Source organism: Haliotis rufescens, unplaced genomic scaffold (assembly GCF_023055435.1).
Source record: "Haliotis rufescens isolate VD_foot unplaced genomic scaffold, xgHalRufe1.0.p SCAF_10, whole genome shotgun sequence".
NCBI lineage: Eukaryota > Metazoa > Mollusca > Gastropoda > Lepetellida > Haliotidae > Haliotis > Haliotis rufescens.
In genome coordinates, this window is record NW_025963780.1 from 23274769 (window position 1) to 23301149 (window position 26381).

At 45.4% G+C, this 26381-nt stretch overlaps 1 protein-coding gene across 3 annotated transcripts in view; it reads right to left on the minus strand.

Moving 5' to 3' along the window:
* The window catches only part of LOC124130846 (polypeptide N-acetylgalactosaminyltransferase 5-like), a 390720-nt gene that overhangs the window by 299234 nt on the left and 65105 nt on the right, over positions 1-26381 (minus strand). For all 3 annotated transcript variants that reach the window (XM_046493865.2, XM_046493869.2, XM_046493866.2), the window contains exon 2: positions 25468-25550. The gene's annotated coding sequence lies outside the window, so the exon portion shown is untranslated. The remainder of the gene's footprint in view (positions 1-25467; positions 25551-26381) is intronic.

The window sequence follows — 26381 nt, forward strand, 5'->3', positions numbered from 1 at the left end:
GTCTGAATAATCCAGCTTTATCATGCCAGGCTGTGAATAATCCAGCTTTATCATGCCAGGCTGTGAATAATCCAGCTTTATCACGCCAGGCTGTAAATAATCCAGCTTTATCACGCCAGGCTGTAAATAATCCAGCTTTATCATGCCAGGCTGTAAATAATACAGCTTTATCACGCCAGACTGTAAATAATCCAGCTTTATCAGGCCAGGCTGTGAATAATCCAGCTTTATCATGCCAGGCTGTATATAATCCAGCTTTATCACTCCAGGCTGTGAATTATCCAGTTTTAGTACACCTGGCTGTGAATAATCCAGCTTTATCATGCCAGGCTGTGAATAATCCAGTTTTATCATGCCAGGCTGTGATAATCCAGCTTTATCACTTCAGTCCAGGCTGTGAATAATCCAGCTTTATCATGCCAGGCTGTATATAATCCAGCTTTATCACTCCAGGCTGTGAATAATCCAGCTTTATCATGCCAGGCTGTGATAATCCAGCTTTATCACGCCAGGCTGTGAATAATCCCGCTTTATCATGCAAGGCTGTAAATAATCCAGCTTTATCATGCTAGGCTGTAAATAATCCAGCTTTATCACGCCAGGCTGTGAATAATCCCGCTTTATCATGCAAGGCTGTAAATAATCCAGCTTTATCATGCTAGGCTGTAAATAATCCAGCTTTATCATGCCAGGCTGTGAATAATCCAGCTTTATCATGCCAGGCTGTGAATAATCCAGCTTTATCATGCCAGGCTGTGAATAATCCAGCTTTATCATGCCAGGCTGTGAATAATCCAGCTTTATCATGCTAGGCTGTAAATAATCCAGCTTTATCATGCCAGGCTGTGAATAATCCAGCTTTATCACGCCAGGCTGTGAATAATCCAGCTTTATCATGCCAGGCTGTGAATAATCCAGCTTTATCACGCCAGGCTGTAAATAATCCAGCTTTATCATGCCAGGCGGTAAATAATCCAGCTTTATCATGCCAGGCTGTAAATAATACAGCTTTATCATGCCAGGCTGTAAATAATACAGCTTAATCACGCCAGACTGTAAATAATCCAGCTTTATCATGCCAGGCTGTGAATAATCCAGCTTTATCACTCCAGGCTGTGAATAATCCAGCTTCATCATGCCAGGCTGTGAATAATCCAGCTTTATCACTCCAGGCTGTGAATAATCCCGCTTTATCATGCCAGGCTGTAAATAATCCAGCTTTATCATGCCAGGCTGTAAATAATCCAGCTTTATCATGCCAGGCTGTGAATAATCCAGCTTCATCATGCCAGGCTGTGAATAATTCAGACACATAATAGGGACACCAGTGATTGATAGCATGTGCAGCACTTGTTCTTGTCAGGGTCACAATCAGCCAGGTCACTCACTCACTGATCACCTGACCCTCACAAGTTGGATTCTACCATAACTACTACCACTATGACTACTACTACCACTGCTTCTGCTACTACTACTACCACTACAACTGCTATTACTACTACTACTACTACTGCTGCTACCACTACCACTACCACTTCTACTACTGCTGCTACCACTACCACTACCACTACTACTACTACTACTTCTACTACTACTACCACTTCCACTACCCGTGAAGATTCGGGTTAGAATAGGTCTTCAGCAACCCATGCTTGTCGTAAAAGGCAACTATGCTTGTCGTAAAAGGCGACTAACGGGATCGGGTGGTCAGACTCGCTGACTTGGTTGATGCATGTCATCGATCCCAATTGCTTGGATCGATGCTCATGATGTCGACCACTGGATTGTCTGTTCCAGACTCGATTGTTTACAGACCGCCATCATATAGCTGGAATATTGCTAAGTGCGACATTAAACAACAAACAAACAAACTAGAGAAACAGACACATGTCCACTTTCTTTTACATATTTTCAACAACAATACAATTTACCCATTCCTGGAAAAGGTTCGTAGCCATGTTAGGAAACAAACCAAGTCTTTTATCGCGAGCAAATTCTTTAATTGATAACCATCTACTAAATTTCTCAGTAACCTAGACCTGTTAACATTTCTGCTGCTTGTTTTCTTCCTTTGTGCCAAGAAACCACCTTGATTGGCTCAATCCATGAAGAAGAGGAAAGAATGGTGTTTGAATCCCGTCAATCAACTGTCAAAACCTTTTTTGTCATCGCAACACTCCTGCATGAAATAAGTTCACATTTTTGTCACGAACAGTGTTTTTACGATACAGTTCAATCACGGATCTGACGTGTGGCTGCAAATCTTCCCTTAAATCCGACCTCAGCTTTCGTCTTTTTCTGAACCAAAGAATCAATCTGATCCTCAAGCATAAAAAATAATGTCACATGCATGAAGTTCTGCGGGAGAAAAATGGTAAGAATGCCTGACTTTGAAGCACGCCGGGTCCTGTTCTGTGCAACTGGGTCTCCGAAAGCTGTCACAGCTAATGCTCCTTGTGTAAAAGAAAACTTGTTTCAAATATTTGTAATTCCTCAATATCCTCAAAAATATGACAAAAGTGTTCTATTCTGAGTGACAACTTAACAGAAAGCTTTATGTGGTTACATGCTCTTGTGCCCAACATCAGGTAAAGATGAGTGGGTCACAGCTTATGTTTCCTGTAGTAAAATCTCATCACTCATTCCTGGAGTTTTAGAGAATAACTGTCAGGATTCAGACAATGTCAAGCATTCTCAAAAAGGTACTAAAGGTAGCCACAGGTTCCTCTGTACCCTGTGTGAAACTGAAACATTGTGTCTGTGTAATTAGTGCCCTGTGTGAAACTGAGTGTCTGTGTAATTAGTGCCCTGTGTGAAACTGAGTGTCTGTGTAATTAGTGCCCTGTGTGAAACTGAGATATCGTGTCTGTGTCATTAGTGCCCTGTGTGAAACTGAGACATTGTGTCTGTTTAATTAGTGCCCTGTGTGAAACTGAGACATTGTGTCTGTGTAATTAGTGCCCTGTGTGAAACTGAGTGTCTGTGTAATTAGTGCCCTGTGTGAATCTGAGTGTCTGTGTAATTAGTGCCCTGTGTGAAACTGAGACATCGTGTCTGTGTAATTAGTGCCCTGTGTGAATCTGAGTGTCTGTGTAATTAGTGCCCTGTGTGAAACTGAGACATTGTGTCTGTGTAATTAGTGCCCTGTGTGAAACTGAGACATTGTCGCTGTGTAATTAGTGCCCTGTGTGAAACTGAGTGTCTGTGTAATTAGAGCCCTGTGTGAAACTGAGACATTGTGTCTGTGTAATTAGTGCCCTGTGTGAAACTGAGTGTCTGTGTAATTAGTGCCCTGTGTGAAACTGAGACATTGTGTCTGTGTAATTAGAGCCCTGTGTGAAACTGAATGTCTGTGTAATTAGTGCCCTGTTTGAAACTGAGACATTGTGTCTGTGTAATTAGAGCCCTGTGTGAAACTGAGTGTCTGTGTAATTAGTGCCTTGTTTGAAACTGAGACATTGTGTCTGTGTGAAATTAGCAATAGTATATATAGCCTTCAAGTACAATCCTACTAAAATCAGATCTTAGTTCTTGCTACTACGAAACAAAGATCCGAGGACATTCAATTATTTGTCACATCAGAACGACCTTTCATCCGACCATTCAGAGCGTTGCTTACCAGATCAGGAAAGTGACAGTCGGAATGTGTTTTCTAATCATGCAACCTCAAAAAGGCATAACATGGGGTATTCTAAAAGACAGTTACAGCCTGTACGACTGATTCTGTTAAAATCATCGTCTATCTCTCGCTTCAATGGGACAAACATTTAAATGGAAGAGACTTTGCACAGCCCGTGGGGAGGTACAATCTCAGCCACCGATTTGACATTCCAGAATGTTCTTTTGTCAAGTTTCAAATTCTGAATCGAGTCAAATGATTTTTATAAGCGTAGTATGTAATGCAAGTCGCCAATTTGAAACTCAGTACTGTATTCCTCAAGAAAGCTGCTTTGGGTCTAGTGACTCTGTTTGAAATATGCCTCTGTTCATCAAGCAGCAAATGGGTACCCGGTAGAATGAGATGGTGATAGTTAACCTTTCAATGCCTCACAGGCAGCTTTGGCTGTATGATCCCCAGGGAGTTGAGAACAATTGACTTCACACTCATCCACTGACTGGGGAAATAATGGTACTGGAACATCAGCATTCACTTACGAGGAACCTGGCGGATAATAAACTGACTTACTACTTACCACTGTTTAATGAGCAGCTGGGGTAATAATGTAACACTTTACTTTTGCTTTAGGGTATTATCATCATTATTATTATTAATATTATTATGATGATGATGATGATGATGATTAAGATTATTATGATTATTATATCAGAGTACAAGCTATCTCATATCTTCACTGAATAATTAAATATGAACAATATACACTCAAGGATATTATTTCCCATGCATTGTATTTCAATTTGTTCACTTAAATTTAAATTTTTAAGCAATTATTGGATTGGATTTCATCTAATTTAACTGCTATAAAACAGTGATCTATTAAACTGACAATCTCTTTGAAGATCTTCCACATTGTATGATTGACTGTAACAATCAAAGAATTCGAAACATCATTCGCACTTAACATATCCTGGCAAATATCTTTCACGTTTAAACAAAAAACATAACTCCAATTAGCAGCCAGCCTTTCGGGAAATATTGAAAGTAGTTTGAGAACTCTATTGACGAAACAACCTCCCACATCATGACGAATAACTGTGAATGTCCGTGACAGTCACCTCTGACGAACATCTCCAGTTTAAGCAAGTGAGTGTATCGAAATAGTCCGCAAGGTCAATGACAATATTTATGAAGAATGTGCGAAACTTGTCACTAAAATGTCAACAACAGAACCGCCGTTTGTGGCGCGCATGTTGAACAATAGTGTAAACACATCCCAACAACATCTCTGTTTTCGTGACAGTATGGTGAGATATCGGTAAAGCAAACGCAGGGTTTTTCCTGTTGTTTGAGGTCCTCACCCTGAGACAGTGCTTGTTGGCATACTCGTGTTAGTTGTAGCTGTCATATGAGTGAGTGAGTGAGTTATGACAAGCATGGGGTACTGGGGACCTATACTGCCCAACAATCACCAGGGGAGACAAGCATGGGGTACTGGGGACCTGAACTGCCCTAAAATCACCAGGGGAGACAAGCATGGGGTACTGGGGACCTATACTGCCCTACAATCTCCAGGGGAGACAAGCATGGGGTACTGGGGACCTATACTGCCCTACAATCACCAGGGGAGACAAGCATGGGGTACTGGGGACCTATACTGCCCTACAATCACCAGGGGAGACAAGCATGGGGTACTTGGGACCTTAACTGCCCTACAATCTACAGGGGAGGGTGATTGTGTGGTTCACCACAGGACATGGCTGGTCCTGTAGTCTACTGCAGGACATGGGTGGTCCTGTGGTCCACTGCAGGACATGGGTGGTCGTGTGGTCCACTGCAGGACATGGGTGGTCGTGTGGTCCACCGCATGTCACATCCATCCTCATCCACATCCACATCCCATCCCACATCCATCCTCATCCACATCTATCCCACATCCATCCTCATCGGATCCCACATCAATCCTCATCCACATCCATCCTCATCGGATCCCACATCAATCCTCATCCACATCCACATCCACGTCCCATCCCATCCAATCCAACATCCAACATACATCCTCATCCTCATCCACATCCCACCCCACATCCATCCTCATCCACATCCACATCCCACCCCACATCCATCCTCATCCTCATCCACATCCCACCCCACATCCATCCTCATCCACATCCACATCCCACCCCACATCCATCCTCATCCACATCCACTTCCCATCCCATCCAACATCCATCCTCATCCACATCCAACCCCACATCCATCCTCATCCACATACCATCCCACATCCATCAACATCCCATCCCACATCAATCCTCATCCACGTCAACATCCCATCCCACATCCCATCCCATCCCACATCCATCCTCATCCACATCCCATCCCACATCCACATCCATCCACATCCCACCCCACTTCCATCCTCATTCCATCCCACATAAATCCTCATCCACATCGCACCCCACATCCATCCTCATTCCATCCCACATAAATCCTCATCCACATCCACATCGCACCCCACATCCATCCTCTTTCCATCCCACATCCCAAATCCTCATCCACATCCACATCCCATCCTCATCCCATCCCACATCAACATCCCATCCCACATCCATCCTCATCCACATCCGTCCCCGCATTCATCCTCACCCACATCCCACCCCACATCCATCCTCACCCACATCCCACCACGTATTCATCCTCACCCACATCCCACCCCACATCCATCCTCACCCACATCCCACCCCGTATTCATCCTCACCCACATCCCACCCAACATCCATCCTCACCCACATCCCACCCCGTATTCATCCTCACCCACATCCCACCCCACATCAACATCCCACCCCACATTCATCCTCACCCACATCCCATCCCACATCCATCCCCATCCACATCCCACATCCATCCTCACCCACATCCACATCCCACATCCATCCTCACCCACATCCCATCCCACATCCATCCCCATCCACATCCCACATCCATCCTCATTCCCATCCACATCCCACATCCATCCCCATCCACACCCAACATCCATCCTCACCCACATCCACATTCACATCCCACCCCACATCCATCCTCATCCACATCCACATCCCACCCCACATCCATCCTCATCCACATCCACATACCACATCTCGGCCCACATTCATCCTCTTCCACATTCCACCCAACATCCATCCTCACCCACACCCACACCCACATCCATCCTCATCCACATCCACATACCACATCCCGGCCCACATCCATCCTCATCCACATCCCACCCCGCATTCATCCTCACCAACATCCCACCCCGTATCCATCCTCACCCACATCCCATCCCACATCCACATCCCACCCCACATTCACATCCCACCCCACATTCACATCCCACCCCACATTCATCCTCATCCACATCCCATCCCACATCCATCCCCATCCACATCCCACCCCACATCCATCCTCACCCACATCCCATCTCACATCCACATCCCATCTCACATCCACATCCCACCCCACATTCACATCCCACCCCACATTCATCCTCATCCACATCCCATCCCACATCCATCCCCATCCACATCCCACCCCACATCCATCCCCATCCACATCCCACCCCACATCCATCCTCATCCACATCCACATCCCACCCCACATCCATCCTCATCCACATCCCACCCCACATCCATCCTCACCCACATCTCACCCCACATCCATCCACATCCTCACCCACATCCCATCCCACATCCATCCTCATCCACACCCACATCCCACCCCACATTCATCCTCACCCACATCCCACCCCACATCTATCCTCATCCTCATCCACATCCCACCCCAAATCCATCCTCATCCTCAACCACATCCACATACCACATCCCGGCCCACATTCATCCTCTTCCACATTCCACCCCACATCCATCCTCACCCACACCCACACCCACACCCACATCCCACATCCATCCTCATCCACATCCACATACCACATCCCGGCCCACATCCATCCTCATCCACATCCCACCCCACATTCATCCTCACCCACATCCCACCCCGTATCCATCCTCATCCACATCCCACATTCATCCTCACCCACATCCCATCCCACATCCACATCCACATCCCACCCCACATTCACATCCCACCCCACATTCATCCTCACCCACATCCCATCCCCATCCACATCCCACATCCATCCTCATCCACATCCCACCCCACATCCATCCTCATCCACATCCACATCCCACCCCACATCCATCCTCACCCACATCTCACCCCACATCCATCCACATCCTCACCCACATCCCATCCCACATCCATCCTCATCCACACCCACATCCCACCCCACATTCATCCTCACCCACATCCCACCCCACATCCATCCTCACCCACATCTCACCCCACATCCATCCACATCCTCACCCACATCCCATCCCACATCCATCCTCATCCACACCCACATACCACCCCACATTCATCCTCATCCTACCCCACATTCATCCTCACCCATATCCCATCCCACATTCATCCTCATCCTACCCCACATTCATCCTCACCCACATCCCATCCCACATCCATCCCCATCCACATCCCACATCCATCCTCACCCACATCCACATCCCACATCCCACCCCACATCCATCCTCATCCACATCCCACCCCACATCCATCCTCATCCACATCCACATCCAACCCCACATCCATCCTCACCCACATCTCACCCCACATCCATCCACATCCCATCCCACATCCATCCTCATCCACACCCACATCCCACCCCACATTCATCCTCACCCACATCCCACCCCACATCTATCCTCATCCTCACCCACATCCCACCCCACATTCATCCTCATCCTACCCCACATCCACTTCCATCCTCATCCACATCCATCCTCATCCACATCCATCCCCATCCACACCCCACATCCATCCTCATCCACATCTCACCCCACATCCATCCTCATCCACATCCATCCTCATCCCACCCCACATCCATCCTCATCAACATCCCACCCAACATTCATCCTCATCCCATCCCACATCCATCCTCATCCCACCCAACATCCATCCTCATCCACATCCACATCCCACCCCACATCCATCCTCATCCCACCCCACATCCATCCTCATCCCACCCCACATCCATCCTCATCCACATCCCATCCCACATCCATCCTCATCCCACCCCACATCCATCCCCATCCACATCCCACATCAATCCTCATCCACATCCCATCCCACATCCATCCTCATCCACATCCCACATCCCATCCCACATTCATCCTACCCACATCCATCCTCATCCCACCCCACATCCATCCTCATCCACATCCATCCCCATCCACACCCCACATCCATCCTCATCCACATCCCACATCCATCCTCATCCACATCCATCCTCATCCACATCCATCCTCATCCACATCCATCCTCATCCACATCCATCCTCATCCTCATCCACATCCATCCTCATCCCACCCCACATCCATCCTCATCCACATCCCACCCAACATTCATCCTCATCCTCATCCACATCCATCCCCATCCACATCCCACATCCATCCTCATCCACATCCATCCTCATCCACATCCATCCTCATCCACATCCATCCTCATCCTCATCCACATCCATCCTCATCCCACCCCACATCCATCCTCATCCACATCCCACCCAACATTCATCCTCATCCCACATCCACATCCCACATCCATCCTCATCCAAATCCCACCCAACACCCAACATCCATCTTCATCCTCATCCACATCCATCCCCATCCACATCCCACATCCATCCTCATCCACATCCATCCTCATCCCACCCCACATCCATCCTCATCCACATCCCACCCAACATTCATCCTCATCCTCATCCCATCCCACATCCATCCTCATCCACATTCATCCTCATCCTCATCCATCCTCATCCCACCCCACATCCATCCTCATCCACATCCCACCCAACATTCATCCTCATCCTCATCCCATCCCACATCCATCCTCATCCACATACATCCTCATCCCACATACATCCTCATCCTCATCCCACCCACATCCATCCTCATCCCACATCCATCCTCATCCACATCCTACCCACATCCATCCTCATCCCACATACATCCTCATCCTCATCCTACCCACATCCATCCTCATCCCACATCCATCCTCATCCACATCCTACCCACATCCATCCTCATCCCACATACATCCTCATCCTCATCCCATCCCACATCCATCCTCATCCACATCCCATCCCACATCCATCCTCATCCACATCCATCCTCATCCCACCCCACATCCATCCTCATCCAAATCCCACCCAACATTCATCCACATCCCACATCCATCCTCATCCTCATCCCACCCCACATCCATCCTCATCCACATCCATCCTCATCCACATCCCACCCAACACCCAACATCCATCTTCATCCTCATCCACATCCATCCTCATCCACATCCATCCTCATCCCACCCCACATCCATCCTCATCCACATCCCACCCAACATTCATCCTCATCCCATCCCATCCCACATACATCCTCATCCACATCCATCCTCATCCCACCCCACATCCATCCTCATCCACATCCCACCCAACATTCATCCTCATCCCATCCCACATCCATCCTCATCCACATACATCCTCATCCCACATACATCCTCATCCTCATCCCATCCCACATCCATCCTCATCCCACATCCATCCTCATCCACATCCCATCCCACATCCATCCTCATCCCACATCCATCCTCATCCACATCCCATCCCACATACATCCTCATCCCACATACATCCTCATCCACATCCCATCCCACATCCATCCTCATCCCACATCCATCCTCATCCACATCCCATCCCACATACATCCTCATCCCACATACATCCTCATCCACATCCCACCCCACATCCATCCTCATCCACATCCCACCCAACATTCATCCTCATCCCATCCCACATCCATCCTCATCCACATACATCCTCATCCCACATACATCCTCATCCTCATCCCATCCCACATCCATCCTCATCCCACATCCATCCTCATCCACATCCCATCCCACATCCATCCTCATCCCACATCCATCCTCATCCACATCCCATCCCACATACATCCTCATCCCACATACATCCTCATCCACATCCCATCCCACATACATCCTCATCCAAATCCCACCCAACATTCATCCACATCCCACATACATCCTCATCCTCATCCCACCCCACATCCATCCTCATCCACATCCATCCTCATCCACATCCCACCCAACACCCAACATCCATCTTCATCCTCATCCACATCCATCCCCATCCACATCCCACATCCATCCTCATCCACATCCATCCTCATCCCACCCCACATCCATCCTCATCCCATCCCATCCCACATACATCCTCATCCACATCCATCCTCATCCCACCCCACATCCATCCTCATCCACATCCCACCCAACATTCATCCTCATCCCATCCCACATCCATCCTCATCCACATACATCCTCATCCCACATACATCCTCATCCTCATCCCATCCCACATCCATCCTCATCCCACATCCATCCTCATCCACATCCCATCCCACATCCATCCTCATCCCACATCCATCCTCATCCACATCCCATCCCACATACATCCTCATCCCACATACATCCTCATCCACATCCCATCCCACATACATCCTCATCCACATACATCCTCATCCTCATCCCATCCCACATCCATCCTCATCCACATCCATCCTCATCCCACCCCACATCCATCCTCATCCCATCCCATCCCACATACATCCTCATCCACATCCATCCTCATCCCACCCCACATCCATCCTCATCCACATCCCACCCAACATTCATCCTCATCCCATCCCACATCCATCCTCATCCACATACATCCTCATCCCACATACATCCTCATCCTCATCCCATCCCACATCCATCCTCATCCCACATCCATCCTCATCCACATCCCATCCCACATCCATCCTCATCCACATCCATCCTCATCCCACATACATCCTCATCCACATCCCATCCCACATCCATCCTCATCCACATACATCCTCATCCCACATCCATCCTCATCCACATCCATCCTCATCCCACATACATCCTCATCCACATCCCATCCCACATACATCCTCATCCACATACATCCTCATCCCACATACATCCTCATCCTCATCCCATCCCACATCCATCCTCATCCACATACATCCTCATCCCACATCCATCCTCATCCCACATACATCCTCATCCACATACATCCTCATCCCACATACATCCTCATCCACATCCCATCCCACATCCATCCTCATCCACATACATCCTCATCCCACATCCATCCTCATCCACATCCATCCTCATCCCACATACATCCTCATCCACATCCCATCCCACATACATCCTCATCCACATACATCCTCATCCCACATACATCCTCATCCTCATCCCATCCCACATCCATCCTCATCCACATACATCCTCATCCCACATCCATCCTCATCCACATCCATCCTCATCCCACATACATCCTCATCCTCATCCCATCCCACATCCATCCTCATCCACATACATCCTCATCCCACATACATCCTCATCCTCATCCCATCCCACATCCATCCTCATCCCACATACATCCTCATCCACATCCTACCCACATCCATCCTCATCCCACATCCATCCTCATCCCACATACATCCTCATCCACATCCCATCCCATCCCACATCCATCCTCATCCACATACATCCTCATCCACATCCCATCCCATCCCACATCCATCCTCATCCACATACATCCTCATCCCACATACATCCTCATCCTCATCCCATCCCACATCCATCCTCATCCCACATCCATCCTCATCCACATCCCATCCCACATCCATCCTCATCCCACATACATCCTCATCCACATCCTACCCACATCCATCCTCATCCCACATCCATCCTCATCCCACATACATCCTCATCCACATCCCATCCCATCCCACATCCATCCTCATCCCACATCCATCCTCATCCCACATCCATCCTCATCCCACATCCATCCCCTCCCACATCCATCCTCATCCACATCCCATCCCACATCCATCCTCATCCACATCCATCCTCATCCCACCCCACATCCATCCTCATCCAAATCCCACCCAACATTCATCCACATCCCACATACACCTCATCCTCATCCCATCCCACATCCATCCTCATCCACATCCCATCCCACATCCATCCTCATCCCACATCCATCCTCATCCACATCCCATCCCACATCCATCCTCATCCACATCCATCCTCATCCCACCCCACATCCATCCTCATCCAAATCCCACCCAACATTCATCCACATCCCACATACATCCTCATCCTCATCCCATCCCACATCCATCCTCATCCACATCCCACCCCACATCCATCCTCATCCCACATCCACATCCCACATCCACATCCCACATCCATCCTCATCCCACATCCTCATCCCACATCCACATCCCACATCCATCCTCATCCCACCCCACATCCATCCTCATCCACATCCCATCCCACATCCATCCTCATCCACATCCCACCCATAATTCCATCCTCATCCCACATCCACATCCATCCTCATCCACATCCCACATCCATCCTCATCCACATCCCATCCCACATCCATCCTCATCCACATCCCATCCCACATCCATCCTCATCCCACATCCACATCCCACATCCATCCTCATCCACATCCCACCCCACATCCATCCTCATCCCACCCCACATCCATCCTCATCCCACATCCACATCCATCCTCATCCACATCCCACCCCACATCCATCCTCATCCCACCCAACATCCATCCTCATCCACATCCACATCCCACCCCACATCCATCCTCATCCCACCCCACATCCATCCTCATCCACATCCCATCCCACATCCATCCTCATCCCACCCCACATCCATCCCCATCCACATCCACTTCCCACATCAATCCTCATCCACATCCCATCCCACATCCATCCTCATCCACATCCCATCCCACATTCATCCTACCCACATCCATCCTCATCCACATCCCACATCCATCCTCATCCACATCCACATCCCACCCAACACCCAACATCCATCTTCATCCTCATCCACATCCATCCTCATCCCACCCCACATCCATCCTCATCCACATCCCACCCAACACCCAACATCCATCTTCATCCTCATCCACATCCATCCTCATCCCACCCCACATCCATCCTCATCCACATCCCATCCCACATCCATCCTCATCCACATCCCACCCCACATCCATCCTCATCCCACATCCACATCCCACATCCATCCTCATCCCACATCCACATCCCACATCCATCCTCATCCCACCCCACATCCATCCTCATCCACATCCCATCCCACATCCATCCTCATCCTCATCCACATCCCACCCCACATCCATCCTCATCCCACATCCACATCCCACATCCATCCTCATCCACATCCCACCCCACATCCATCCTCATCCCACATCCACATCCCACATCCATCCTCATCCCACATCCACATCCCACATCCATCCTCATCCCACCCCACATCCATCCTCATCCACATCCCATCCCACATCCATCCTCATCCTCATCCACATCCCACCCCACATCCATCCTCATCCCACATCCACATCCCACATCCATCCTCATCCCACCCCACATCCATCCTCATCCACATCCCATCCCACATCCATCCTCATCCCACCCCACATCCATCCTCATCCTGTCCCACATCCATCCTCATCCACATCCCACCCAACACCCAACATCCATCTTCATCCTCATCCACATCCATCCCCATCCACATCCCACATCCATCCTCATCCACATCCATCCTCATCCACATCCATCCTCATCCCACCCCACATCCATCTTCATCCTCATCCACATCCATCCCCATCCACATCCCACATCCATCCACATCCCACATCCATCCTCATCCACATCCATCCTCATCCCACCCCACATCCATCCTCATCCACATCCCACCCAACATTCATCCACATCCCACATCCATCCTCATCCTCATCCCATCCCACATCCATCCTCATCCACATCCCATCCCACATCCATCCTCATCCACATCCATCCTCATCCCACCCCACATCCATCCTCATCCACATCCCACCCAACATTCATCCACATCCCACATACATCCTCATCCTCATCCCATCCCACATCCATCCTCATCCCACATCCACATCCCACATCCATCCTCATCCCACCCCACATCCATCCTCATCCACATCCCATCCCACATCCATCCTCATCCACATCCCACCCCACATCCATCCTCATCCCACATCCACATCCCACATCCATCCTCATCCCACCCCACATCCATCCTCATCCACATCCCATCCCACATCCATCCTCATCCCACCCCACATCCATCCTCATCCTGTCCCACATCCATCCTCATCCACATCCCACCCCACATCCATCCTCATCCCACCCCACATCCATCCTCATCCTCATCCCACATCCATCCTCATCCTCATCCCACATACATCCTCATCCACATCCCACCCCACATCCATCCTCATCCCACCCCACATCCATCCTCATCCACATCCCATCCCACATCCATCCTCATCCCATCCCACTCACACATCCAAACCAATTCAAAACAACCTGCAGTGAGAAAAGCACCTCAACATTTTCAACATCAGAACCTCACTGCACCCTACAACCACAACACACGTCCCATTCTGGGAGAACAGCATGATATAATGACAACAAATGTTGTTACTCACATCATATTTCCAGGCAATCACAGTCGATCTACACAGACTTCCAACAGGAGAAATCACTGCACAAAACCAGTGTAAAATCCAACCACAAACTGTTGGTCTCCTATCAGCCACAAGAACACTTTCACTGTAAAGTAGCAGATTAATGTCACCATCGCTCGACTGCGGCACAGGATCAGGATTAGGGTTCAATTCTCAGGAGTCTCACAAGATAGGTGCCAACGCCAGAATTATCTGACTGAAATCCTCGTCGAAATCACACACAAATTAAAGATTTTCTCACATACACAATGTTTTGTCTGAAGATGTCCCTGCTAATGGCTGGCAATCAATACAATCTCGCTTACTCGGACAAAAGGCGATGCAAGAATCCTGCCGCGGTCTCACACCAGGGTGACAAATTTTCGGCCATGTCTGCCACGTCTGTCTGCATCCCTCTCGCGGTGAGGGATTGTACCCGTTCCTTTCAACAGGTGCTTTGTACCACAAGTGCAATGATTTTTCTAAATAAATTTGAAGAAGACTCACTTGAGCCACACTTGAAACTTTATTGCGCTCATCGGCTCAGACAAATCAAATTTGCCTCAAATCAATGTCCTGTCTACCAATACATACCTAGTCAAATCTATTTTCAAGTGATGGTCCTTGATGTGGCGTGTCTTGAAAGGTCACAGATTCTAATATAAGAAAACCGGTGGATTTTATTGAAAAACGATTTCTCCTCTCAGCGAAACCCACAACTCCTTCAGTTCTAAGACCCCATGAAACTGCTACCGATTTTAAAATCTATATTTTCTGAATAAAAGAAAACTTCCCCAAATTGCATGGAAAAGAGGCTCCAGCTTAGTAGTCATTCTTGACTCTCAAATCTGTGAACTGAATTAATATTCAAAACAAGGTTATACACAAAATGGTCATTGTTTCTAGAAGGCCATTTCATCGCCTTCATGAATACATAGTTGTGCAAAAAAACTGTCAAATGACCTTCAAAGGTTAAATTCCCTCTTATGCATGCAACTCTGCCTTTAATCAGCTTCAAATATAGCCAAGACTTTCACAATTTCTTGAATTAGATTTGGTCATCATCAGTGCTTCTCCATCTTAATATTTGTGTGAAAAAAAACAGAAATAATATACTCTAAGCCATACACATATTTCCATTAGAGTGCGAAAAGCCATCAAAGCAGGCATTGAGAAAGGGCAAGGTCCTCATGGAATTTTAAATCATCCCGTTCCTGAATCTAAACTGATTCATTTTGTGTTTTGCACAGGAAGTGTGGACATTTTTTACCAACAGGCAGTGTCCAAAAAGTGTATATCTGGTAATAGGTTTGATCCTTAAATACCAATAACAAAACCGGAAGTAATGCCTACACCTTGAAAGTTTGTTATGGTCAATACAAGTTATAACAAACTTCCCCATTGATGTTAATCTCCACAGGTAACTCTCGCTCTCTCCAAACCAACCAATCCTTGTTTTAGCCCCTTATTGCTGACCGCCAGGCAGGGTAACAACTAGGGCTGGGACAAGTCCAAATTTACTACCCGGGTACCCGTCACCCTATTTCCCGGCCCTACCCGGGTACCCACTATAGGTCTCAAAAGTTGGGTACAAAATGTCCGAATGGGAAATGTTTTACCGCAGCCCTGGCAAAAACTATTTAGATATACGTATACAACGATCTGATCATGTTTAATCTGCAGTTGATAGACGCTTTATCCTTACTCGAACTTATAAAAGTCAGAACGAATGTCTGCATAGTGTGAAAGAAATGTGAACATTAGCTATACTCGTAGTGTAACCATTGAGTTTGATTGTTAATGTCATTAAACAGTATGTCACGTGACTAACCATGGGTCCAGGTAGTCATGTGGGTGCCCGGGTCCTACTCAGGACCCACCTGGTCCGAGTACCCAAGTTACCCGTCCCAGCCCTTGTAACAACAAATACCATGTTTTAACATCTTTTGGTATGACACAGCTGGGGACTGAACCCTGGTTCTTCCTCTCCCAGTGCTGACGCTCTACCACCAGACCACGGAGGCGATCGCCAGTCCATGACACCTGTGACTGATAATTCATCGATCATTCATACAGTTTCGTAATTAAAGTAACAGAGACAGGATGGACTGGGTTCTGTTTGCTGAAGTTCTTTTACAGTGAAATTGGTGTCTGACTTGGGTTTAATGCTGCTTTAAATCCTGTTTCATATCTCAGCCTAATGTGGAAGCTAAGCCAATTTGATTCAGGTTGGGGACATTCACTACTTAGGGGAAACCACAAATGTAAAGCGCTGACAAGCAAAGGATCATTATCAAACCCATGGCAGCAGATCCTGACACACCTAAGGAACACAACTCTGTTTAAGAACAGGGTCACGTGGGTTCAGTCCCCCGTTAAATGATGGTACTTGTTGTTTCCCTACCTTGCGCTCAGGATTAAGGGGCCAAAACAAGGACTGGTCACCTCGGAGTCAGTATACTGTGTGGGGTATTCAGGTTAAACTGCAGCATGGTATCTCAGAGGGCTAGCACAGTAAAATCTTTATAAACGTTAAACGAAGTAAATTCAAAATTAGTTTTTCAACTTCAAACAATTACAAGTCAATACATTTTAGTGACAAACAGATGGAAAGCAATAATCCAAAGCAAACATCAAGCAAGATTAATCTGTTGAGGTAAAGTTACAGGGTAGTATTCTAACTCACTGAGTAAACTCCCGCGGGTGAGGTGGACACACAAACGTCATGTGACATTCTCTCCCATCCAATCAGAATTAGGAAACTACCAATACATCAAGTGTTTACTTCAATGTGGAATAACATTCCCATCAAACGTCCATTTCCAATAATCAATAGCCGTCGAGGTGATATGCACACACGACAATCAAATTTTCCCCACCAGAAAAGCATGTTTAAAGAGACCAGCCTCTCTATCAACGACACGTGCTGCCCCCAAGGGGCCAACAAATCAGCCAATCACAAACATTCCATGCCAACAGTTGGCAAAAAGTACTGTACTTCAACACCTTCATAATTGCCTTTTGAGGATTGAGGAGCTGCATCGAGAGGTTGAGTTGGCAGTAAACATTAATGGGTTTTATTTCACCTGTGACACTGCCAATCATAATTTGCTGTTAAAAAAGATGATTTTTTATTAATTTTTGATTGTCAAGATCAGTTTGTGTCTTGGCAGGTCATCAAATTGTGAATGTTTTGTGTGAAGGAGCGTTTGTGTTTGTTCCAATTGATTTAAAATTGCAATGGAATGAAAACCACATTGGCCATGTGTCAGAACTTTTGAAGAATTTGGCACGTAAGACTCCATTGTAAAGGATATTAACTTTAACCTGTTTACAATTTTCTGGACATTGGAGTGGCCTCGTTGTCAAAGCATTCGCTCGTCACGCCGAAGGCCTGGGTTCGATTCCCGACATGGGTACAATGTGTGAAGCCCATTTCAGGTGTCCTCTGCCATGATATTGCTGGAATATTGCTAAAAGCAATGTAAAACCATACTCACTCACTCATACATTTTTTTCTTGCATGTCTAACACAACTTTAAACATCTATTAAGCAGTGTGTCTATGAATATATATCTTTGATTGGCATTTAGAAATCATTTGAACATGAAGACTTGAAATTTTTATCGATAACAAGTTCTCCATAATGTGTCATGATGCTTCAGAAGCAGCAGTGTAAGTCTGTGAGGTACAATTTTCTTTCCTGAAAGCATCATTAATATTCCAAAGACGTACGCAATTTGTCAGAATTCAGTCAAATTATCTTCAAGAATACATGAATGATTCCTCACATCAATGCATTAGGACAAGAAGGGATACTTACTTGCTATGAATTAACATATAGATCACTGAGATTTTGAAGTACAACTTCAGATGCCTTCAACAGACAGCACTAAGCACGAAATTGCCCGAGGCATCTTCTAAGATTAATATCGACATTAGGTGGGTGAAGCGAGGTAAACTGGGGTTTAAGGTCGTGTTAAAGATTATGACAGAGCAACATGCATGCACATGTATGTGTGTGGCTGCTTGTACTAGTCTGGACTGAAGTCTTATAGTGCTAGCATACTGAGTGAGTGAGTGAGTATGGTTTTACGCCGCTTTTTTTTGCAATATTCCAGCAATATCAGGGAGGGGGACACCAGAAATGGGCTTCACACATTGTACCCATGTCAGGAATTGAACCCGGGTCTTCCATGTGACGAGCGAACGCTTTAACCACTTGGCTACCCGACCGCCCCTCTAGCTCACTGAGATACCATGCCACAGTTCAACATGGATACCCAACTCAGACACAGTATACTGCCTCCAAACAGGACATTCCTTATTTTATCCTCTTCATGCCAAGCTTCAATCAGGGTAACAACTAGAACCATCTTTCTATGTTTGGTATGGCACGGTCAGGGGATCGGACCAACGACCTTCCCCTGGGGCTGGGACAAGTCCAACTTTACTACCCAGGTACCCAACCCCCTATTTATTACCCTACCCTACCCAGGTACCCAACCCCCTATTTATTACCCAACCCTACCCAGGTACCTGCTGTTGGTCTCAAAAGACCGGCACAAAATGTCCATTGGGAATTGTTTGACTGTAATCCTGGTAAAATGTATTTTAAAGGGCTGGGACTAGTCCAAATTTACTACCCAGGTACCCAACCCCCTATTACCCGTCCCTGGGTACCAGCAACTATGCTTGTCGTAAAAGGTGACCAACGGGATCAGGTGGTCAGGCTTGCTGACCTGGTTGAAGCATGTTATCGTACCCCTATTGCATAGATCGATGCTCATGATGTCAATCACTGGATTGTCTGGTCCAGATTAGATTATTTACAGACCACCATCATATAGCTGGAATATTGCTGAGTCCGGCGTTAAACAACAAACTTCAAGTGACAGATACATGTTTGGTATTGACTAAGTTCTGACCTTGCTGAAACCTGAAATATATTTTCTCTCTCTATCAGGTTTCTCCTTGTATTCAGTAGTGTAAAAAAACCAGGCTACTCAGCTAGCAAGCTAGCCTGGGTGGCAAGTACTGATGAAAAATTATTCAAACACTTGATCTATCAATTCTACTTGAGGGTAATACATAACAGTTGTCATATGTCCACACACCTTTGAAATTGAATTAAATCAAAAGTTTCACAACTTTACATAAAAAGATGGCATTTATAACTAGAATTTCCTATTTTTAATAATGTTACCATGGTTACTGACAGCATGGGAAGCCATGTCAAAACTGGAAATAAAAATAATTCAGATTTGATGACGTTGGTGGTATTTTTCTGTGTTTACCAGTAAGTCCAGGCAGTCTCCAATAAATCATACTCAAGCCTTATATTAATAATTGATTTTAATATTACCGTATATGACGTAATAAGCGCCCAGAGCGCTCTAAAAATTAGAAATAGGGGGCTCTTATTAGAATATTATTTTGCTGGAAAAAACAGAGCTGAAAGATAAATTTCGTGGTTTCTGCTGACAGGCTGAAATGTTATGTACAATAGATCAGGGGTCCGGGAAATATAAAATCCCAATTGGACATTTGCATTTAGGTCACACCCCCTTCAAATAGCGTATTTTAGTACAATTTTTCACACACATTACAAGTTGTTACGTATTCATAATATAACCAATTATGAATTGTTTTAATCTAAATTGTTTAATTCACCGGACAATTAATAACAAATAATATCATTTTAGATATACATGGAAAACATACGTTTGTTTCTGTTATAATAACAATCTGTTAACGTAGTGAATGGTCTAATTAATATTCATGAGTCTGCTCAAGTGTACGCGTTGTAACATTTGGATCGAGACTATTATCCCATATTTGGTTATCACGTGACCTCACGGAATAAAAGTCTTTTTAAATAACTAAAGATTATTTAAAAACAAGATAGATAATATAATCACAAATACTAAAATATCTTTGATAGCAATAGTTATTTGAATACTATTTTCATCTGTTCTTAATTATTGACCATAAAAAAATTTGACTATCGATCGTCACAGAAAGCAAATTGGCGGTCAATCAAGATTCAATATACGACTAGCTACTGAAAACAATAAAATCTGCAAATCCTCATTGTATGTCAACCAAGTGAAAGTCGTTAGCCACGACTTACAAAATGATCGTCCAGACTTTGAGGGTTTGGCAGATCCGCTCGACTGATCTGCATGGGTCGACTGGCTGTCGTCACGCTTTCGCTTCTTGTCTGAGGTTATGTATCGTAGCATTGTGAGGATAATGAGGTACATCGATGATGCAAGGTATTTATGTACAGTTGTAAACACCTTTCCCTCAAATTAACAAGATGTTCTCAGTAATTAATAGTCGATTAATCAGTGTCAACTCAGTTTATTGCCTATTACAGTGATTGACCGATTGGACTAGCATGTAGGTACGATGTATTTTTACAGCAATCAAAACAAACAAAGCTTGTCAGTGTAGATTATTTTCATTGTGTTACAACTGCAGACAGAAACTGCTCAGTCCTAAATGTTGATCATGTCCGGTCAAAATTTAAGAATGTCCGGACAATACTTTTTAAAATGTCCGGACAGAAAAATTTAAATGTCCGGTAAGCAATATTTTAAACCGGACATTTGAGATTCCCAATCGGACATGTCCTGCGCAAATGACGATTTCCGGACCCCTGCAATATATATATTTTTCCAGAATTTAATTGCCCATAAATAAGGGTGCATATAACACACGAGTGCGTATTATACGCGAATAAATAAGTCTTGTATCCATTGATCAATCGGAAGGGGTGCTAATTGGGATTGTTCAATAGCAAATATATTAGCAATTATCGCCGTGGGCGCTTATTAGAGCGGGGCGCTTATTACGTCGAATACGGTATTTGCTGATATGGAGGAACAAATGAAAAGAACGGTATGCACACAGATGCCAACCTCAATTGAAGCGTTGGAGTAATCAGTGGGGTTTAAAAGCGTGATTTCAAGTGAAAAAGCGTACTGTTAAGAGAGCCATGGCATGATGCTGTTGTTTGCTTCGACCTTTTCGCAAGGCCAATATGTACGTGAACTTTAGGTACACATGCACTGACACTAGCAGTACAGCCACGCACGCAAGCTGCACTATTTTAAAAACACAGTGATGAAGCTCAAAATAAGCCTAAAAAATTACTCCGCTTGCATTTGTATGGTTAAATATGAGTAACACTTGAAATTGAATATCGCTTCATGTCATCGAAAAAGTACTAAAAAGTTCATAATGGCATGCGCCAACCTCATCAGTGACATATCGGAGATACATTTCAAACAAAAAATAACATTGAAATAAGGAAGCACTACGTTTTAGACACAGTAAAATGATATGCTGTCACGGGTTCCCAGCCTTGTCTACTAAATACGCTTTGGAAACAATGTACACAAAAACATCTCAACATTTGATTCTGACATGTGTTGAATATTGCTTAAATCACTTATGAAAGCATTTTATTCAAACTGTTGCGTGGGGGCACACCCTGGTATTTTAGCAAGGCGACAAAAAATGGTGTTAAGAAAAAGAAAATTTGTGTCGAAACACGTGGTCAAAGTTCCACACATTCCTAAGATTCATCATGTGACAATATTAATTATATTGCGGAAACACACTATAGTGTTTTGAATTCCTTAAAAGTGAGTTTTTTTATATTCACACCTCCATCGACACAATTCTTAGAAATAATTATGTCAACAATGACAACTTCACAGACATTGAAGACAACGATGTTAAATTGTTTAGCACAATAGTGCAGCACAAGCCCCGCCCACTCTATTCTCAGCCAATCAGGAAGCAGAAGTCTGCTAGTGGGCACAGCCAAAATTTGGTAGGTTTATAGAAACAAACACAAAAAGGAATTTCTTGGTTAGCCAATGAAACATCATAGAAACACCACAGAAACACCATGGAAACACCACGGAAACACCACAGAAACACCACGGAAACACCATGGAAACACCACGGAAACACCACGGAAACACCATGGAAACACCACGGAAACACATTCTCCAATATTCTTAAGTTCCTGTCACGAGTATGACATCCATTCAATTCTAAGAAATAGTTATCCACCAGAAGCGAAAAAAATTTGTTGTAAATTGAAATAGCCATTAACTCCCTTCAGCCTACATAACTCTTTGCCTAATAAACACATCAATATGAAATATATTTATAAACGTAACAACTGGGAGAAATCGAAACTTGAACAAAATTCAGCAATTCAATTAATTAAATTTCTAAAATTATGAAATATAACACCATGGTTTAAGAACAACAGGACTTTTGTGATTGAAAATGGCAAATCTGCCTAATGGTTTAAACGTGACTGCTTGTAAGGCGATCATACATAAAAAGCCCAATGAAACATACATAACACCAGAGGAACGCCAACGGATATCATGCTGATATTTCAATATTTTTTAGGTCACTGCCCAGAAGACTCAATTCACTTTAGTATTATACAGGGAATAACAGACTTCATATGCTAATGCAGGTTTTAAGCTGAGGGATAAACATGTCAGACAGCAGAACACAGGAGACGGCTTGTAAAAAAGCAAAATTTTAAAATGATCCTATAAAACAAAGAATCTTTTGGAGATGTTCAAACGCCCTGGAAGATAATTCAACTACAGGACCAATGCTTTTTGCAAATCTTTCCCCATTGAAATTTATTAAAATCATTTCATGGTCCTGTCAGTATTATTTTTTGCTGTCTGACAGATAAGCTTGCTCCATACAGGGGAAAAAGTGAGTGATTGACTATTGTTGAAAAAAGAATTTTGAGTGAGTGAGTGAGTGAGTTTGGTTTTAAGCCGCTTTTAGCAATATTCCAGCAATATCACGGCGGGGGACACCAGAAATGGGCTTCACACATTGTACCCATGTCAGGAATCCAACCCGGGTCTTCGGCGTGACGAGCGAACGCTTTAACCACTAGGCTACCCGACCGCCCAAAAAATTTTGAACTGCATGTCAGTTGGATGAGATAGGAAAGCCTGAAGTGGGCAGGTCTCACAACTTTGGTGAAACCTTCAAGCATGGGTTGGTGTTGACAAAGCTAGAAACATAATCAGTGTGAACCGGGATTCAAACCCCCTGGTCACAGGTTTCTGGCATGCCGGTAGGCAATGTTCGAAATAAGCAACTGGACGGAGGTCCGTGTCAGGTAGATCTCTTGTCTGGCCCGTCATTTGAACCTTGTGTGGGTCCTTATGGCAGGCAGTAAATTTACATGTCAATACATTTGTCACAATAAGCTGCAGTTTTTTGAATAAGTGAGTGAGTGAGTGAGTATGGTTTTACGCCGCTTTAGCAATATTCCAGCAATATTACGGTGGGGGTCACCAGAAATGGGCTTCACATATTGTACCCATGTCGGGAATCGAACCCGGGTCTTCAACGTGATGAGCGAACGCTTTAACCACTAGGCTACCCGCCCGCCCCCTTTTTAAATAAGAGCCTGAAGAGTTTAGTCAGGGCCTGAGCTTCTAAAGACTGAGGGACCTGACGGCAGACTGGTATTTTTCAGTTCAAACACTGCCCAAGGGACACAACTCTGCACAGCAAATTATGGTGCCTAAGATGACTTTGCCGCCTTAGACTAGCATCTAGCCTCTGAAATGAATATATGTTACAGAAAAATAAAGTAGTTAAATTGTCTTAATAAAATGTAATAAAAAGGAGTCAGAAACTGTCTTCATTTCCTGATACTGCAGTAATATAGACTTGCCCACTATTATAGACTTGCAAGGGCTGTATTGGATATATTTGTTTCAGGGTCTGCAGAACAGACAAGGGCCACCTGTGCCCCACGGCCAATTAAAACATGAAACAGGTATCACAAACTGTGTAGGAAGACAGACCCAGACATGACGGCAACAATAACTTACGTATTAGATCTACATTCACATTTTACAAAAGGTGCATGTATTTGGTAACAGTAATGTGATCCGAAGCAGGGCGTTTGCTTGTGAGGCAGACTGGGTCAAAAATCTAATAACGAATATATTTTGGCATGTCTGTTGGCTACCCTGAAATAAGCAAGGAATTCGAAGCATTGACCTACCTGTACATTAAAGGCAGCTGGCCATGTCAAACACGTACGTGCACTGAAAACCACTTGAGCACCCAGTGAATTTTGTCTCTCACCTGTTGCAAGGAAAACAGTGTTAAACAGCTGTTTAATGATCGCCGATATGAAGCACATCACATCACATAACAATCAATAACTAAATTTGATCAATATTGTTTAACACAAAAAATAATTGAATACAGGAATTCCCATGTGACAGGTCACTGCACAGCTGGTACATTGCACACGTACATTGCAGATGATCAAATTGGCTTGCGTGAGTGAGTGAGTTGGGTTTAACGCCGCTTTTAACAGTATTCCAGTCATATCATGGCGTGTCAGCTTAATGTGGGAGGAAAGCCCGAAGTGATGCAGGTCTCAGACGTTTACCACTTCGGTGAAACCCGCGAGCAGGGGTATGGTGCTGACAAACCTAGAAACATAATTCGGGCAAACCGGGATTTGAACCCACAAAAATTGGTTTCTGGCGTGCCCAAGGGACACAACTCTTCACAGCGAATCACGGCGCCTTAGATGACTGGGTCACCCGTGCCCCCCAAATTGGCTTGAATGACAGGAATCAAATGTACTGGACCAACAAACTGACCTGTGTCCAGTTTTCCTTTAAGGGGGAGGTTGGGTAGCCTAGTGGTTAAAGCATTTGCTCGTCACACCAAAGACCTGTGTTTGCTTCCCCACAAGAGTACAATGTGTGAAGGCACTTTCTGGTGTCCCCGCCGTGATATTGCTGGAATATTGTTAAAAACGGTCCCTCCCTTAATGAGTATTATACAAAAAGACCAAGGTGAAACACATGAAGATGGTCATGATCCTGACAAACCTAGAAACATAATCACAGACGATCAGGGATACAAACTCATTATGATAGGATCCTGGCAAAACAAAGG